The sequence below is a fragment of the Protopterus annectens genome, chromosome 7.part0 (genome assembly GCF_019279795.1).
Source record: "Protopterus annectens isolate FY-2018-M chromosome 7.part0, PAN1.0, whole genome shotgun sequence".
Lineage (NCBI taxonomy): Eukaryota > Metazoa > Chordata > Ceratodontiformes > Protopteridae > Protopterus > Protopterus annectens.
The window spans coordinates 1,389,055,498-1,389,070,910 of record NC_056739.1 but is presented as its reverse complement, the minus strand read 5'-3'; the positions used below and the strand labels follow the sequence as shown (position 1 = coordinate 1,389,070,910).

Genomic DNA, 15,413 nt, shown 5'->3' with positions numbered 1-15,413 from the left:
GAAAACTTTGTAGCAGACAACTTGAGTAGGACCAGGACAGATCCTCACAAATGGAAATTGAAACTGGAAGTCTTCCACAATTTGATCTAGCTGTGGGGAACACATCATTTTTACCTGCGCTCCACCATTCACATCAACTAACTGGCAAATGCTTGCTCAAGGACTCCTTGAGAGCAGCCTGGAAAACATATGTATTCTCCCTTTCTTGAACAAGAATGTTATTGTATGGCTTTCGACCCTCTCCACTGTTATCTAAAGTCATTCTAAAGATTCAAAAGGACTCTCTTAAGATCTTTTGTGGTGTCTCCATGGGCCTACTTCTAATAACCTATTAAAAGTAGACCTATATATATATATATATATATATATATATATATATATATATATACGGGTCTACTTCATTTCACCTAACTTCCAATTCACTGACTTTCATTTCACTGACCTCATTTCACTGAAATTTCATTTGACTGACACTTCATTTCACTGACAGTTCATTTGACTGACAAGTATTATTAGCAAGAAAATGGAATATGCCCCCTTCCCCACTGTAGTGCGACCCTGGAGTTAGAATATATAGTTGGGGGGGGTGTGGGGGGCGCAGCCCCCTACTTCATTTCATATGATATTGTTAAGTTTTGATATAATATTGCTTAGTAAAAGAAAAGTGCCCCACACACCCCCCCAACTATATATTCTAACTCCAGGGTCGCACTACAGTGGGGAAGGGGGCATATTCCATTTTCTTGCTAATAATACTTGTCAGTGAAATGAAGTGTCAGTGAAATGAAATTTCAGTCATTTGGTCTCAGTCAAATGGGAGTCAGTGAACTGGAAGTTAGGTGAAATGAAGTAGACCCATATATACATATGTATATTTATAAATAGCTACCAGTCTAGCCCCACTCCTTCTCTCTCTCAACTCCCATTAAGTATGTCAAGCCCCATCCTTTTTCCCTTTTTGTCACCTTAAATTCTCACTCAGTCTGTACTTTCTATCTCTTTTAACCCCATTCATTTAAACTCCACTGCTATTATTCACCTTATTTGAAACTATCTTCAGCATATGAGAAGCTTATTCTAACTCCCATCCACTCTGTGCTGTTAATCTGTAAATGTAGTTTTTTTAATTTGAACTTTTAAGAAGTTTATTGTAGTTTGAATGCCATGATCGCATGTCCCAAGTTATATTGCCTGTTGATTTTTCATGATCTTACAAGAAGTTTATTGGAATGAATCGTAATGCCATGAGTATGTTATAAAATCTTAAAATCCTGTACATGGAGTATGTTTTTGCAGCTTTTCTCCCAGTCGGATTATCCCCATAAATATTGTCAAATAAATAAATAAATAAACAAGTGTCTGTGTGTGTGTGTGTGTGTGTGTGTGTGTCTGTGTGTGTGTGTGTGTGTATATATATATATATATGTATATATATATATATATATATATATATATATATATATATATATATATATATACATATATATATATATTTATATATATATATATATATATATATATATATATATATATATATACACACACATATACATATATATAGCTGTATCTATATTTGTCTATATTTATATATATTTATACATATATATATATATTTGCTTATGCAGATATTTTCTAGTTGGTACCATAGTAAGACCCAAGATCCTTTTAAGGCTAGTGCTTCTGTAGTGCTAAAATATTTGTATGAATTTTTTATCCTCTTATCTTTCTTATTTCTCTGTCAGGGTTCATCTTTAGGCCCTGTTATTTATTTTATTTAATTAAACATTTGTTGACTGGGAAAGTCCAACTAGAACTGAGCCTATCTTCAGCGGAGGCCTGCGAAGAAATGCTCCAGATGCATGTCTTTGGAATGTGGGAGGAAACTGGAACATGCAGATGAAACCCACGCGAATGCAGGGATGACATGCAGACTCGGCACAGAAGACACCCTAGCCGAGAATCGAACCAGAGAACCTTTTCAGCATGTCTGCCCATGTATCCTTCCTCTTTCACTGCACTGTCATATTAAACTATTTTTGAAAAGGGGAGTTACCTATAAAGATAGTGGCTTTTTCTTGGAATCTTAATTTTATTTTGAAAATACTATCTATTGTTCCGTTTGAACCAGTTGTTTGGGCTGATTTGAGGTTCTTATCACTAAAAGCAGTTTTACTGATTTTTTTGACATCTGGAAGAAAAGTGTCTTGAGCTACAATTTCCTATGGTGGGTCAACCTTATCTCATTCCCCTCAAAGATAGTTTCCTTGAGAACAAATCTGCCTAAAGTGGTATCAAGTTTACTTTCAGGCAAGCTACCCATCTGTCTGATTCTTTCCAGAACCTATAATGAGGAAGGGTGGATTCTTCTTACTCTGGATGTCCAGAGACAACTTAGGCAATACCTAGACAGAACTAAATCCTTCAGAAACTCTCACCAGTTATTCATTTCTGATGAAAGTAAGAAATAAGGACAACTAGCGTCCCATGCTATTTCCTTTTTTGTTTTTCCCACCATTATAAGTCAATTCCAGACACAGTTAATGCACACTCCACTAGGGCCTTGGATTTTTCAATGGTTATTTGTAAAGGGGTGAATTGCAGAAGCACTCTAAAGGCAACATCTTGGTCCTCTGAACATACTTTTACAAAACACTACAAACTACTCTCCTTTTTCTTGGTCTGGAGCAGGCTTTGCTAGGGGTATTCTTTAGGTGCTCCTGGATCCTCATCCTTTCTCTTCCCAGACCCTGTTGTCTGATAGTGGGTGTGCCAGCATCATCACAAGTGGCATCATCTACTTTAGTGTTACATCCATATCTATCCACCATGATGTTAATACACAGTGACCTGGTCATTGTGACATGCTTTACTCTTAAACTGTCTACTCCACCATCCCTGACTATGCCAGTTATCCTCGGTGTATCATAGCTGTACATCTGACAGGCTGTTGGGTGTATCTTCATAATGACTGTTATATGTCATGATACATTATTATGTTATTTTATTTATTTTTATTTTTTATTTTACATTTGTTGACCGGACTAGTCTAACTGTGGACATATGTCCATTTTCAGTAGAGGCCCGGGGAGAAAAGCTCCAAGCATGAACAGTGACAAAGTTAACAATATATAAAAAGACATGTAAAATCACAATACAGAGGCAGCATTGGTCAAAAGACAAATTATAATAATAAAATTATAAACCATAAAAATTATACTAAAAAGTTATACTAAACACAATAGTAGGTATGAGCAAAACCCAAATAAGAGAGAAAAGCCCTCATATTTTATTCTCTTACTATGATGAAAAGAGTAGTAACTAGATTTGGAGGCATAGGATATAGGAGTAGGGAAAGGGGTAAGAGCAGGAAGGGGAAAAAGATATCAGTCTGGGTTAGCACATGGACAAAGCCAATGAGTTTTAAGATGTTCTTTAAGATGTTTTTTAAATAGAGAAGTTGAAGCAAGGGTTGATAATTCAGAAGGAAGCTGATTCCAGTTTTTACCTGCTGTGTTCGAGAAAAGTGAGTCACCAGCTTTGTTGTTAGATTTAATCGAGGAAACTAGAAGCTTATTAGCAGAGAGTAGTGTAGCTAGATTTTTATATGGTGTAATCAGATTACTGAGGATAGGGGTGTTGTTGGGGTGGTATAGGATCTTTTGAGTGATAAGTAATTGTTGACAGAGTATGGTTCTGCAGTTCTAGCCATTCAAGTTGTTTGAGGTTGAGTCAGTGGTGAGTTTTAAAGGGGGAGCATGTGATGAATCTAGCTATGCTATTATAACAGGTGGAAAGTATGTTTTGGTATCCCACATGTGTTTGTTTTGGAATTCTGTGGTAATGTATACATGACATGGTCTTCCTGGTATTATGCACGGCACAGCTCTGTTAGACTTATTTGCCACCTGTTGGTAAGCACCTCTGGGATTGGCACTACATGCTCAGTATGTTGTTCAGCCCAGCCTCACTGTCCCTTGCATGTAGCTGTCACCTCACCCTATCCTGTCATGGTGTTCCCTTTCCTTGTTAGTCTGTTCCCTTCCCTGTTTGTAGTCCAATCCTGCCCACCACCAGTTGTCATCATTCTGTCTGTGTAACTCTCCTTTGTGTTCCTCTCCCCATTTCTGTTGATCTTTGTCTGTCTTTTCTGTTTGTCTGCACCTGTTGCCATCCCTATAATCTCTTTTCTACCTGCACCTTCCACATGTTACCTTCCCTCTACTCATCTTTAATGGGCACCTGCACCAAAATAAATAAATAAATAAGTGTGTGTGTGTGTGTGTGTGTGTGTGTGTGTGTGTGTGTGTGTGTGTGTGTGTGTGTGTGTGTGTGTGTGTATAGATGTACACACACACACACACACACCACCATACTACCCTTCTCCCTTTTTTGAGTGTTCCTCTGATTGTTCTTCTCCTTTTTTCCTTGTCCTGAACACCAGTGTTCTTGCCACATGTAATATAAAAATAGTAGGGACTTTGCTGGGTAGCCTTATTTACACTTTCAGCTCTGCTCAAAGCAGTGCTTCATGGCATGCCAGCTACATGCATGTACTGGCTTTATGAGATCACATGACCTCCATGGCACTGTCTCTGTCACTACATAACCTGCTCATGTTTCTTCAGTGCATTTCCTACTTATTCAGATCCTGTCATACAGATATCAGTCGTCCTTTTCACACCCAAGTACCCAAGAAGTAAGTGATTTTTCTGAATCACTTCCCTTCTTTTTCCATAATACAATGTATTTCTGTAACCACGGTACTAGAGTCTTCATCAACCCAGGTGATAAAAATCACCTAAAAATACAGTTAGAGGTGGCCTGTCAGTGACCCATTGAGGAAATCCATACATTTTTGGAAACACCCTGAAGCTACCTGATGTTCAGTAGGCAAGACATAATTTGCAATTTGCTGTCCTACCCAAGTACATGTTAAAGATTTGTTTGATCATCCAGGAATCTGAGTAAGTTCATATCCGTATCCAGTAAAGATTGCCACATCCTCACCAGCAGTGTCCATCCCAGGGCAGAGTATAACTGAGACAGTGGCTGGAATGGCCATAGGAGTTTCGGGGGGGGGGGATTCTTTAGCATGCCAAATGCCCCTTACATTGTATTGTATTATATTATAGTATATTATATTGTATTGTATTGTATTATATTGTATTATGTTACATGTGGGTAATCAGCATTTTACTGCAAATCCAGAAAGAGCCGGTGGAGAAAAGTACTGAGAAGTTGCAATAACAGAATCTTTTTCATACTGTGCAGTTCCTGAGAGAAAAAATGTTTACCAAAAACAGTTTTTATTTATTTATTTATTTATCCTTTTGCTGACCTGGTTAGTTCCACTACGCCAGTAGCCTTGTTGTAGGGAAGACCCAAGGTAGTGGTTGTACTGCTAGGAGAAATTTGACCAGGGCATCTGGGAACATCTCCTATTTTTTTGTTAAGTGCCATGGGATCTTTTACATCAACCTGAGTTACCACCAACTCAAGTAGATAGGACCTCGTTTTAACATCTCGTCCATAGGATGGCACACTGAAGAATGCAGCACCCTTTTAAGCTGCACTTCGGAGTCAGCAATTGAGATACTTGGTGTGGGAATAATCCCACAGCCTTCTGCAGTAAAGGCAAGTGTGCTACCTGTTGCACCGCTGACACTGACTAAACAGTTTGTTAAAAGATAGAACTTGCATGATAAAGTGTACAGCAGTGCTCCAGAGCAGTAAGTGTCCCAAGGCTAGAATGGAAAAAAGGCTAATAGAGCATATTCTTGCAACAAGTGAAGCACCAAGCCAGTAAATATAACCAAGCTACCCTCCAAAATTCATGCAGTACATTAAACTGCATTGTGCATATCAGCAGGTTTAATTAATCTCCAGGAAAGTTTCTTGCTTGATTAGTTACCGATGCTAACATTCCATATAGTAGATCAGATCTGATCAGTATTAGACAGCTGGAAGTCTTTTGGTATGAAAACAAAGTTAGACAAGGTCAGCAGAAAGAAACATCCCGACAGGCTTCAAGAGAAGATGTAGACAAGTACAGGATTCCAGATGCATTAGCAGCAGCAGAACACTGGAAACTAACATTCATTGCAAATGCTACACAAGAAAGAACAGCAATTTATACTATAAGCAGAATTCACTCATTTTCCAGTTACCCATTAATAGAGTTCAGGTTTACAGATGACCCCAGCATTCAATGGTCACAGGGTTGAGAAACTAATCCTGAGTAGGACACCAGTCTGTTGCAGAACACACATATGCATATCCAAATATAGACACCCAGAGAATCTTGACGATTGCCAGATCCACCTACAGCATATCTTTAGGATGGAGTAAAAACTGTAATACAGCATGAAAGTTCAGGCAGGTATAAGAGAATATGCACACAAAAGGCAGCCCTATTGAGAAGTGTAGTGGAGAGCAAAGCACTATGAGGAAGCAACACTAACCACTGGCCACTTTGCATCCAACTTAAAGCAGCATGCTGTTTGAAAATATAGTTCTAACAAACAATAAAGAAAAAGTATAGTAAATCAGATGCTCTGTCTAGTAGCTAGCTGTCACTGTGTTACTCTCACTTAAGTTAAGTTTGATCTTTTAGACTGTGGTACCTTTCTTCAAAGTACACATTTTCTCTGAAAGAACACAGCTAGACTTCACTTACTAGTTTGCTAATTCTGTCATCTGGTTTACTCCAGAATATTGGCGAGGGATGATTTTAGTGTTTGTATTTGTATGTGTGTGCAATGTAGTTGTAATTGAATAGTTTGTGTGTCAACCTCAAAACAGAGCAGATTTTGTCTGTTTTCCACTGTTGTGTAACATGTAAGTAAGGGAGCGTAGGGACATCTAAGGCATGATTTGCTTCTTGTGTAAGAGCAGATGAGGTATAACATTCATATATGGTTGCCACCCAGAAGGTAACAATCAGAATGTGTAGACAGCTCAGAACGTAGAGAATGTAAGTAGGTTAGTGTTAGGGCTGAGATTGTTTTTGTGCAAATGTTGGCAGATTAAAGTTTGAGTAAGGGTTAGGTAAGAGGAAAGCTGTAATGTTGTACATATTTGCTGGTGCATATCCCTGTGTTTACACCTGTCTTGTGTATTAATAGTGATACAGAAAGAGATTTTTCTAAGGTAAGGAGTAAGGTTAAGGTTGGCACCCATCAGTAAGGTGGGCTGTTCATCTTACTAATGCATATTAATCCTAACCCTGCACCAAACCTTACAAAAACACTTTCAGTAACACTACCACTGTTCAGATAAACCATATCCTGTGCTATTGATATGATTTAGTTTTTGTTAGTTTTGTTTTAGTATATTTTTAGTGTAAATTGATCACAGAAGTAGAGTGTTTGCTGTTTTTTGCTCTCAATTTAATTTAAGTTTAGATGTTTTGTGTCTTTGATTTGTCTACATTATGAATTGTGTGTATGGTGAGTGTCTACATTGTGATATGTCTGCATTTTTAAATGTATGGTTTACTATCAAAATGTGTAAATACAGTTCGACGAAATTGGATTGGTCGAGTGTGTGTTCTACCAATGTCTGTAATGTCAAACTGAAAATTGTATGACTTCATATTAGTGAAGTGAGTACATTACCTGTAACATGGACTTTTGACATTGAAACCTCTGATGTTTTAATGTTGATTTCGTGGTTCCCATTTCCAACATTTTGGCAATTCAATATTACCAAATTCGGATACACAAGTCGATCATTTTGTGGATATATATATATATATATATATGTATATGGGATCCACACACTGTGTGTTTATCTCTGTGCGTTTATTTGAGATTTTAAACTTTTCAGCTGCAGCATCCTAGTAACGGCCATTGGTCTGTTGAAGAATTTTACGTGTAGAGTATTGCTGACTTCTTTGTTTATTGTTGTTTACTTCCTAGGTCTGCTTTCATGACCGAATGTTACCTTGGATATGTTTTGGAATACATTGGTCTTTGTATTACCTTTTACCCTATCTCTGGCCTGGTTTGTAGTTGAAAAGGAAGTAACAAACTCCACTCTTCTCATCCAGTTAAAAAAATAAGTAAGTTAAATTAAAATTCAATTCTATTTTGTTTTTCTTTCTTTTTTTTTTTTTTTGTTAATGTACATGTAAAAATAGCCTTTGTAGAAGGGGATATTTTCCTGCTCAGTAGTCTGTGGCGCAGTCTAGAGCAGATTGACAGCAGGTAAGGGCAACACTGTGTCATGTGTTAAGCTGTTAGTTGAAGAAATGTTAGATTATATGAGCAAAACCTGCAGAGAATTGCAGAATGAAGTGAATGCATTAGAATAAGAGTTTCTCTTTATGGAATGACAGTATTAGGGATGAAGCAGCTTTGAGTAAGGAGAACCCATATAGTTGGGTGGGCATTTTTGCACTTTCCCAAGGTGAGAAGGGGTACTTAATTCAGACATGTAGAAGTATGCAGCAAAGCTCAAAGAAGGCAAGCAGGCAGAGAAGTCCAAGTGACAGAGAATGGAGTGGATGGTCATCAGAGTGGCTGTTGTATGAAACAGGAAGAAGGAAAAGAAGAAATGAACAGAATCCAGAGGAAGTTAGAAAAAAGGAGAAGGTGATTTGCAGAAGTCTAGGATATCTCTGAATTAAAGAAATACGGAGATAAATGGACTTGAGACATCTAGTTTCCTTAATATGTAGAGAGCATTCTAGTCTGCTCCTGCAGTGAACTGTGCCCTCTAATTTGGAAGGGCTGATTTTCATCCCAGCTTCTTTACACTTAGCAACAAATTGCATTTCTGCATGTTAAATATCAATTTACTTAAGGCTAAAGGAACATAATAATGTGCAGACAGTAAAGATGCTACTGTCACATTTCTGAAATAGATATTCGCCAGGCTTTACCTTTATTGTTCTGTCCATGAAAATAATGAAGAGGAGAGGGGAGATGCCCTTGGTGGAGTCCTTTGCCCACAATTAAGGCATTTCTTTTATTTATTTATTTAACATTTGTTCACTGGGAAAGTCCGACTAGGACAGAGCCTATTTTTAGCGGAGACCCAAGGAGAAACACTCCAGAAGCATGTCTTTGGAATGTGGGAGGAAACCAGGGTAACTGGAGGAAACCCCTTCAAATGCAGGGAGGACATGCAGACTCCACACAGAAGGCACCCTGGATGAGAATCCAACTGGAGAACCTCTTGCTGTGAGGTGACAATTTTAACCCCTGTACCACTGCGCTGCCCAACTCAGAAAATGTGGATATAATTTTTACTTTTGAAATAGAGTCTGACTGGCATGCTGCAGTGGCCATGAGAGCTTGTATTGTTAAAGAATACCTGCAAGACATTCTGGAGTGTGCAGTCAGATGCTGTTTTCAGTTCCGCAGAGTACATACAGACAGTACTGGTAAATTCTGACAACCTCTCCAGTTTATATGCAAAAAGCAAAAAGTTGATGGACTATTCTGTGGTTAGGAGAGGATACACACTGCTCCTTCTGAATCATCAGCTTGACTGTTGGAAAACATCTTTTTACCAGCACCCTGTTATGAGTTTTCCCAGGGGAATTTGAAGAGCATGGTCCCTATGTAATTGGAATTCACTCTCCTGTCTCACATTTTGAAAATGTGGAACTCCACACCATTCTGCCAGTCCAGAGTTATCATTTCTGCCTGCCATGCAATATTGGCGAGGAGCATTAATACAGAGCACACCAACAGTGTCCAGTACCTTCACTGTTTCCAGTCAGATTTCATCCACTCCAAAAGTAGAGCTGTTTAATCAGTGTAGCTGCTTCACCTGCAGAAAAGCATGTGAGAGAAAAGAAAGGGGGGTGATTTGAGGGAAAATGGGCACAGTAAGCTTTTTGTTATTAAAAATACTGAGTATATATGGTGTTTAAAGTAGAGCAGTGTGTATGCCCTTTTGAAGTTTGCAAGCAGACTTGAGGCAACAGACGAATATAGGCTTTCAGAGAATTCGGTAACAGTGTAGTAACTGAGAATATGGCATATTTGCAATATTGTAAGTAGATCAGTCAGTTTAATTGGAGAGGCAGTTCTTAGTAGAGGAGACAGCAAAGAGGAGGGTTAGGGCAAGTGGAAAACAGTGAGATAAGAGATTGGTTATGATGAAAATGTAGAGGAAGTTATAAGAGCTGCAGACATGGTGTGTACAGATCTTAGATGGCACTGTGTAAAATGTTTATATTTATATGGGAGTTTGAATATGAGGAATTCATAGATGTACTGGAAGCTGTTTTGGAAAAAGAGGAAGTGAAGAGCTTGATAGGTCCTTTTTTCTTTTTAAAAGTAAGGTAGTCTAACATTGCTGCTGAGTTTGGATGCCTTATACTTTATGTATGAATTTAAAAAAAAATGTGATGAAGACAGTAAAAATAGGATGTGATTAATTAGCAGCAGTCGTGTGGGTGAGGTAAACATTAAGAATGTACTAGATGCTTCACACATTTTAAGGCTGTATTTGAAAAAGGTACAGTAGATCCATCTTTCTTTTTCTTGGCAATTCTGTGTAGTGCTTTACTACAGACATTGAACTTGCTGTAATTTTATACATGTGTAAGTTGTATAGTGCAACTATCTCTTTGTATAATAGGTTAGCAATGTGTATTTCCAGAAATTCATATTTGTATAATTTGCCTGCCTTTTGGCTTGTATTGTGGCTAAAAAGGGTCCTTGGGCCAGCTTACCCAGTTTGTTAACAGATGAATACATTACTAAACACTTGCAGGCTTAGGACTGGGTAGAATGTTCATATAGTAGGCCTGTGGGATTTGTGGTGGTGTGACAGGAAAGATGTTTGACTTGAGGAAATGATAAATGCAAGTGTGTCTGTTGAGTGCATTTTTATACATGTGACACATTGATATTGTTGAGGCAGTCCATCTGGTTGAAAGGTTAGAAAGAGTGGTGTGAATGAAAGGCTTTGTGTTCAAGTGTGGTGACATACATAGTGAGAGAGTGATGTGGTGAAGATAGTGAAGAGATGCATTATATTTGAAAAGAAAAATGTGGTAATTGTTAATAAGACAGTTTTGGTATGTTTACAAGCTGCATTGAAGGAAGATCTGCTAGCGGTTGTTAAGGTCTCTCATGGTGTGAAAGGGAATGTTGAGGTGTAGTTTGGAAGAGAAATAAACTGGGTTAAGCCTGAACACTGCATAAGAAGTTGCAGAGGTAGTTAAAGCACTAGTTAGGGAATTATTATTATTATTGGTGTTATTGGTATTACTATTATTTGTTAACTGGGTAAGCCCACTTGATACAACTGTCTCTGTTTGGTTAAGTGACTTATCAGAGTCACACAATAGGCAAATGGAGGCTGAGGGAATGACGTTTTGGAGTACAGGAAGCAGCTTGTTAGAAAACTAAGGAATAATTTACTTGAATTTCAGCCGAACTAACATTGTCTCAGCATATGGAACTGCTTATGTTACATTTTAGTTTAACAAGCTAAGTTTATTTAAAGTTACCATTCAACATCAGAAGGTTTAAAATGGTTTATTGGGATGGTAAATGTATTGCTTTTATTTCATCATTAGCAGCACCCTTTTTTCCCATTTTCTACATGGGGTTCTCTTCAGTGCCACTCTCCCAACTTCTTCGACACTCATGCCTGACCATTACAAGTCTTTTCTCATGCAATCCATGCACCTCTTTGCTGGACACCTTCATTTCCTCTTGCCTTCTTCCTGTCTGTCCCAAATCTTTTTCACCAGATTCTCTTCTGCTTTTCTGCACATGTGCCCGAACCACAGTAATCTATTCTCTCTGACCTTTTCTACAATTGGAGCTATTTTGGCTTCTGCTCTTGTGTCCTCATTTCTTCTTCTGTCCCACAATGCGCATCCTGTCACGTGTCTCAGGCACGTCATCAACTTTAGCTTCCTCAACTGCTCTCTTTACTGCCCAGGTTTGTGTAACATACAATAGTACTGATTGCACCACTATTTTGTCCACCTTACTTTTCATTTTCTTTGAGTGACTTGACAATGCTCAGAATTTGTCTGAGCAAAAGCGCTTGTGTGTTATCATTCCGTGGTTCTGAATAAAGGAATTATTTGAATTCGTTTGGTGCCTACCTGGATTTATTGAATCTGCTTTGGTGAACTTACAACGAACTGTTCCATCTCCTGGCTGTGTGTGCATTTACTTCCTGGTATGGATTTGTAAGTAAAGCAGAGATCGCCTCTAAGTAGGCGATATGAGACAGAGAATAGTTGGAGTTTTTTGAGTCTGTCCATATAGGCCAAGTGTTTAACACCTAGGATCCTCTTTGTGAGGTACTTTTGCAGTCTCTCCAGTTGTTGCAGGTGTATAGTGAAGTACATGCCAAATGGGGCGTTGTACTCGATGATTGGCCTAAGGAGGGAAGAGTAGAGGGAGACAATGACCTCTTTCTTCTTGGATGCAAAACCTTTAGTAATGAGATGTGCCACATAGAAGGACTTTAGACCACAGTGGCAACGTGGTGGTCAAAAGAGAGGTTGCTGTCAACCTGTGTTCCCAGATCTCTTAGAACACCTTCTGTGTTCAGTGGACTACCATCAATGTGGTAATTCAAGGGAACTGGGTTTTTCCCAAAGGGGATGAAGACACATTTTTTGACACTGAGATTAAGCCCATGGTTGTGACACCAGTTGTTGGTCTCATTGAGGCCTTTCTGTAGGATGCCAGCATCACTTGGGGAGTTAATAATAGCTCCCAACATGCAATCATCTGCGAACTTTGTCAGGCAGAGTCCCTTCGTGTTGGCCTGGACTTCAGAGAAGTAGATACCAAACAGGAGAGGACCCAGGGCCGAACCCTGTAGGACTCCACTTGTGACTGGTCGGCAGTCTGACTTGGAGTCAGCTACTTTCACACTATGGGTTCTATCTGTGAGCCAGTTTGCAACCCACCTAGTGATGTAGGGGTTGATGCCTAGCTTAGTAAGTTTTTCTATGCTTCCTGAGTTGGGAATGGTATCAAAGGCCTTGGCCAGATCAAGGTAGGCTGTATGAACCACCTTACCTTCATCCACAGCTCTGGTGACTGACTCAAAGAAGTCAACTAAGTTGAGCAGGCATGATCTACCCTTCACAAAACTAAACTGTGTAGGATCCAGAGTTTAGAGATTCCCTATATCCTTGTTTATTAGGTCCATAGCTTTACATATCAGACTTGTCAGGCTAATGGGGTGATAGTTCCCGGGGTCTGTAGTCACTCCTCCTTTGTGGACAGGGATGACTGTAACAGTGTGCCATTCGGTGGGGACAAAGCCTGAGGTGAGACTGTAATTGAACAGGGCAGACAGATAAGGTGCTAGTTCACTCTGTAGCTCATGTAGAACACAGCCAGGGATACTGTCAGGTCCCATAGAAGCTGTATTCTTGGCCTTGGACAGTGCTGTTTTAACCTGTGCAGCAGTAATACTGTGTGTCTGGCAATCTACTAGTATTGTGATTGGTCCTTTGGGGGGGGGGGGGTAAAGTTAGCACTGAATCTGTTTGCCAGTATATTTGCAATATCTGTTAGCTCAGTATAGGAGATACCATTGTGCAGTAGCTCAGAGCAAACCTGGGTATTGCCATGGAGATTCTTTACATATCTCTAGAAGGCCTTGTGGTTGTCTTTACTATCTGCTGCAATTCTGTTTTCATAGCTAGCCTTAGAGGATTTGATGAGGGATCTCAACCTTTTGCTAAGGCTGATAAGGAGTCTTTCCAGTCTTGGGACTTCATCTTATTCTGCATCAGTTTCCTCCTTCTGTTGTAGAGTTTGTTTATGGCAGGGGACCACCAGATTGGCTTCCTTTTTTTTGAGGAGAGCATCTTAGTTCTATTGGGTATGGCGAGATTCATGCATTTGTGTACATGTTTGTACAGTGCATTGGTGTATGATATGGCGGTCATGCAACTATTCTCCATTTGCATGGGTGCCGTGAAGTTAGCCACCTCTGTTTTTAGGAGAAGTTTTTCATGGTGGTTACCTTTGTTAGGGGAGGTGGGAGGGATGTGGATTTCAACAGTGATAGCTTGTGATCGGATCTAACTAGGGAGGAGTTGACTACTGGTGTGGAGCAACGGTCACCCATGTTAGTAAAGACCAGGTCAAGGATGTTGCTACCTCTAGTAGAGGTAAGAATGAGTTGGTCCAGGGCATTGGAATTAATGAATTCCAGAAAGCGTTGGGCAAGTGTATTGGTACATGAGTAGTTTTCCCAGTTAATGGAGGGGTAGTTGAAGTCGCCCAGTGTGAGAGTGTTAGGTTGGACCCTAATATTCTCCAGGGTGCTTAGGAATGTGGAGTGTGAATCTTGGGACATGGTTGGGGACCTATAGCAGGCTAAGACCTGAATCGCTGTCTTACCCAATGTTAGCTGCACCTGAAGTATTTCAGATGCGTTATGTTGGGCTACCAGTCTGGAGGTGTGCGCATCCTTTATGAATATGGAGCCACCACTGCCTTTGGAGCGTCTGTCCAAGTTCTGGGGCCAAAAGGTGTGGAATGAGTTGCAGCCTGGTATTGCAGGGGTGCTTTCTGCTGCCTTGAACGAGGTCTCTGTTACAGTACAAATGTCGATGTTCTCCATTTTAAGGAGTACTTTGAACGAGTGCATTTAGAGATTTAGACTTCTAGCGTTGAGCAGCATGACCCTCAAATTGCATTTATTTGTAGCTGTTATGGGGGTAATTTGGTCTTTGGAATACCACCTAAAAAAGGCGCTATAGGGGTGGCAAGAGCCTTGGCCAGTATCCGGAACCCCAGGGGGTGACAGATGCAGGCCATCTCTGGCAATGCATCTAGATCTGTCAGTCATGTCATCCCAGGCAAACAGATACTGGATCCTCTTAGAATGACACCAGAAACTTAGCCAATTGTTGAAATCAATCATTTTCTGCTTGTACTGTGGTTTCATTCTGGGTGATGGTAGGATGCTGCTCAGGGTTAGGGTCATACCTATACCACTTTCTAATTGTCCAGTAACTTACAACATTTGCCCTTCAGTCCCCTTGCAAGAATTCCTGGACTGCCTTCCGTTTTACATTACACAACTTTCCCCCTAAAAGAGTTGGAAAACTTCTACAGTCTTATACCTTCAATCCCCAGTTACATTACTTGCACCCAGAAATGCTCAATTTTGCTGCAATTGTTCTCTCTAAATCCTTAGCACATATTTTCAATTTGTCCTTAACAACAAGCATTATATCCTCAAGTTTCAAGCATACACTGATTAGTCCCACTTTCTGGAGTTCTTTACCTTGTTACTGCCACTATCTAGAAATCCAAGAGCTATCCTTTGTCATTTTGCAACAGTTCTTCAGAAATCATATATGAACAAACACTGGTATATATTCAAAAATATGACCTTACTAATAGGCAGCACGGGGCCCAACCTAAATGTAACATCCTCACTACTATCTTCTTTTT

At 39.6% G+C, this 15,413-nt stretch overlaps 1 protein-coding gene across 1 annotated transcript in view; it reads left to right on the top strand.

The window, feature by feature from the left end:
• FOXP1 (forkhead box P1) overlaps positions 1–15,413 on the top strand; it is a 5,351,121-nt gene that overhangs the window by 3,074,784 nt on the left and 2,260,924 nt on the right. The window contains exon 6 of the mRNA XM_044077980.1: positions 7,920–8,062. The gene's annotated coding sequence lies outside the window, so the exon portion shown is untranslated. The remainder of the gene's footprint in view (positions 1–7,919; positions 8,063–15,413) is intronic.